The 4,699-nt window shown below is 41.0% G+C and overlaps 1 non-coding gene across 1 annotated transcript; it reads left to right on the top strand.

Annotated features, from left to right (window-relative positions):
• Positions 1-243: 243 nt before the first annotated feature.
• On the top strand, positions 244-383 carry LOC129690935 (small nucleolar RNA SNORA44). The gene has a single exon (XR_008722388.1). It is a non-coding gene; the product is annotated as a small nucleolar RNA SNORA44 (small nucleolar RNA).
• Positions 384-4,699: the final 4,316 nt, after the last annotated feature.

The raw sequence follows: 4,699 nt of genomic DNA, 5'->3' as shown, positions 1-4,699 counted from the left end.
TCTAGGACAGTCAAGGTTACATAAAGAAACCCTGTCTCGGAAGAGAGACAGACAGACAGACAGAGAGACAGGGGCAGAGAGAGAGAGATTAATTAATTCAATATAATACTTAAACTCAGGTCTACAGTTCTCAGAAACACTTTTTCTGGCTGAGAGTGATGGCTAACATGTATGACTCTGTATTTTAGAGGTAGAAGCAATAAAATCAGGAATTCAGGACCAATTTGAGGCCAGCTTAAGCTTCTGGGTGAGATCTTGTCTAAAGAAATGAGAAATACAGTTGTAGCCATGGGATCTCCAACTGCATACCAGAGTAACTGTAGAGACTTTGACAGCCCAGGTGAGCATGGTGCCTGCAGCTGCCACTCAGCTTTCCCATGTGCATTGGAAAGAAAAGGAAAAAAAATGCTTCTTCTGTTGGTCCTTCTGCTGCTGTGATAGAATGTCCTGACCAAAAGAAAATGAGGGAAGTTTATTTAGCTTACAATTCCCAGTTACAATCCCTCCTGACTTCAGGAAGTCAAAGCAGGAATTAACTGTCAGTCATGGGACTAGAGAGATGGCTCAGCAGTTAAGGGCACTGACTGCTCTTCCCGACAACCCAAGTTCAATTCCCAGCACCCATGGCAGCTCACAACTGTCTGTAACTCCTGTTCCGGGGACCCTAACACCCTCACATAGACATACATGCAGTCAAGCACCAATGTACATAAAACAAAATAAATAAATGTTTAAAAAATAGCTAGTCATATTCAAAGACAAGAACAGAAAGAGAGAATACATACATCAGTGGTTAGCTTATTTTCTTTACTCTTAATACAGACCAGGCAGGACTCAACCCAGGCAATAGTGCCACCCACAGTGGGATGGGTCTTCCCACATCAATTAACAACCAAGACAATCCCCTACAGACATCTCCACACGCCAACCTGTTCTAGACCATCCCTTGCTGAGACTTCCAACTGTGTCAAATTAATAAATAAAACTAATCATCACATTGTTACAGACCTGCCTCTCTCTACACACTACAATGCCATGATGTCTTCAGTTACTATTGTCTGACATGGGGGTGAGGTAGAATTTAATTTCTAACCCATTAATTAACAAAATTTTCAAGTTAATGTTACTTCTAATGGGCAGGAATATACTAGGTTATAGCTCTAGAATAACAAACTAACTTTTTTTTTTTTTTGGTAAGTCAGTCCTTGAGAAATCAACAAAGATTAAACAGCTTAATTAACAAATGCCACCAAAAGGCAAGCAGCTGCATCCACAGCATGACCCTCACATGCCAGCTAAGCCGACACAATGCCAGCTGAGGGAATCAACTTTTGAGCTCCAGTGAAGGTAGAATAAAGTCCAAAAGCCAACAGTGCATATTAGCACCTCAGCTTCAGCCAGGAAAAAACACATCTATTTTCAGGAGCAGCTAAAAATATAAGAGAAACTCTATTAACTAAAACAACAAGTGGTTTTACACAATAGGTACATGGGTTGCTCTCTATTCCAGAGCAGAAAACCACAACCTGCAGGCCAATCCTGCCTCACTTGACTCTGTACAACTCATGGCTATTAAATTTTATAAAGCTAAAGGAATGATAATAGTGTGTCAGTCACATAAAAACTAAATAAAATTTACACTTCAGAGTTCAAGAATAAAGCCTGGTTGCTCTCAATCAGCTCATTACTAGCACCTACAAGAGCTAGGCGTTGGTGATACAGGTAGTCTACGGTCTGAAAAGCCTGAAGTATTTTGTGGTCTTTATGCAGGCATTCTATTAACCTATAGCAAAACTGGGAACTTAAGCTAACACATCTTCTTTTCTCTGAGATCTCAAAGCTTTAAACAAAAAAAAAAAAAAAAAAGAAATTATTTTTAGGATCAGGTTTGGTGGCCATGCCTTTAATTCTAGCACTCAAGAGACAGACACAGGTGGATCTCTGTGTTGAAGGCCAGCCTAATGGATCTCTGTGTTAAAGGCCAGCCTAATCTACACAGTGACGGCCTGTCTCAAAAAAAGCAAAACCACAAAAAGATTTACTTTATATTACGTATATAAGTGTTTAGCCTGCATATATATGTTGCACGTAAGTGCCTCATGCCTGAGAAAGCCAGAAGAGGGCATCAGACTCCTTGGAACTGAAGTTATTGACAATTATAGCCAAACCTGGGTTTTGACAGTGGTGTTTGGTTTTTGGCTTTTAGATTTGAGACACGGTATGGTTATATGGCTCTGACTGGCCTGGAACTCAGTATATAAATCAGGCTGGCTTAGAATGCACAGAGATCCACCTGCCTTTGCTTCCCAAGTGCTGGGATTGATGGTATTCTTCACCACACCCAGGCAAGCCGCTTTAGTTTTAATCAAATATGAAGGAGTCAAGTAAGCTAGAAAGATAGGAAAAGTAACCAGGAAAAAGAGTCCCTCACCTTGCAGTTTGCTGAAGTCTCTTGTCTGCTCAGAGTCAAGAACTCAGCACAATGAAATTCTCCCACATAAAGCCTGGTGTGATAGATAGTAAGTACATGTTTGTCATCAGAACTTTGGGAAGCAGAAGCAGGACCATCAGTTCTAGGTCAACCTGAGCTACATGGTGCCTTATAAAAAAAAAAAATCCTTTTATACAGAGGTATTTCAAGATACGTACAGCCTGAACATATGGGGCTTTACTTCTTTCCCAATTATAATCTTGTGATTAGGTATCTGAGGTTCTGAACCAGGGCTATAAACTTCACTTAGCATAGAAGCATTTCAATGCCCTTTTGACCCCCAGTTTACTTTCTCTTTACTCTACCATCCACTGTACTGTAGAACAGCTCTAGGACCTTACTGGAAAAAAAGAGGAGTATTTTAGAAACGCTTTAAACAATGTACCTACAGAGGTTGTATGGCTATTACAACAGTAGGGGCAGCTCTCTTGAGAAGCACACACTCACACTGGGGTATGCTGGCCTTCATCTATGTGAAAGCTGTTTCTTAATAAACTCCGACTCATGGTACTGACTCATCCTGAAATTCTCTGCCTGGGCACAGTCAAAAGAGCAGTTTCACCTGAATGCAAATTCCTGAAAGAACTACTTGGCCACCAAGAAGTCAACAGGAGTTTTGTCCCCGCCCCTCCTGCAACCAACAACAACAGCAAAGGAAAGGGCACCAAACTAGGCCCTAGCTAAAACTCCAAGTCTGCTTAGGGACCCACTGCCTTCATTACAGCACTGAGTCATTAAGACCATGGGTGCCGAGTGGTTCAATAATTTCCCTCTCCTTTCTAAAGAAAGGTATCGTGAATTGTTGTATGTCATTTCAACAGAAACACCAATGTTACAGCATATATGCTCCCAAAGCAAGTACCTCCATTATGTCAGAATCATCCCAAATCAACACAAAGAGCCAGCAATATTAAACAGCAAATAGAAATGATGGCTGAAGGTAATGAAACCACAGAAAATAAGTCACAACTTTCTGGGGTCTTTGTGGGGTATGGAGAAAGGGGTTGGTTTTAAGAGCAGGTATTATATCCCAGTCTAGCCTAGAAGAAGGCAAATATTCCATTCTCTTTAAGCCGCAACTAACAGTAACAGACTGAGAAAAGATGTACAGATTGAGTACTTTGAAATACTGGCAAACTTTTAAATGTAAATATTTACTTTTAATAACTTATCTTTTGAGAAGCGTTTAAGCTAAGCACTACACCATCCTAAAGTATGACACAGACTGTATCATTTAATTCTCTCAACAAATAGCCTAGGGCTCTATTATTTGGTCCATTTACCTTACAAGAAAATGCAAATGAGAAAAACTAACAACTGAAGCCAAGATCAAAGGCTCCAATATTGACCCTTTACCAAAGCATCCCCAATGTTTATACCACTTCCAAAGAGATTCCCCTCAACACCCTTACCTTCAACAACAACCTTGCTATTCACAAGCCAACAGATCTGGCACTGTCCTCACCATGTTTCTACTAATGTAATAAAGACTGTGGAGAATCTACCATAGAAACCGAAGCAAAGCAAAAGCCTCCACAACAGGCGGATTTGGACCTCAAATGAAAAAGATCTCCAAGAGATATATGTACATGCACTTTAAACTTTGAAAATACTAATTCAGTACCTGCACTGTGCTGCCTTGAAGCTTTTCTCCAATTCAGTGCATATCCTTATACAGAGCCTCTCTACTTTCTGCTTGCTGAAGTCCCAAACCTGAAGGTAGACTAGGGCCAACAGCAACAACCTGGGCTTTTTACTTGTGTTCTCAGTCTGCTCCTTCATTACATCTTTACAGAACCTAAAGCACAGCCCAACTTTCCAAACCTTCCTTCAGAGTGAAGGACAACTAGGCAGTTAGGAGTGTGCCAAGTTCCTTGGAATGGGCAAGTGCAGTGCCCACAAAGAGCAGAAGACAGTGAGGACTGCTCTGTAATGTTCTCAGTTCTTAACATTCTTCCTCTCTACCAGGCTATTCTCCCATGGCTCCTCAAAGTGGGTGGTATAGATTTCCTGCCAGCCAAAGCACCTCAAAGCACTGCTCAGCAGTACACCCAAAGGCAGGGACATTAAGGGCAATGAATCTAGAACACAAATCAACACACAGAAAATGTTTTCACCACATCTTTCATGACTGATTAGTGTTTGTAAGTGAAATAGACAGACACACACACACACACACACACACACACACACACCATTTGCAAGCAT

This window comes from Psammomys obesus, unplaced genomic scaffold, assembly GCF_907164565.1.
Source record: "Psammomys obesus unplaced genomic scaffold, mPsaObe1.curated_primary_1811, whole genome shotgun sequence".
Lineage (NCBI taxonomy): Eukaryota > Metazoa > Chordata > Mammalia > Rodentia > Muridae > Psammomys > Psammomys obesus.
Note: the sequence above shows the minus strand (reverse complement) of the source record. Positions and strands in the feature narration are given on the sequence as shown.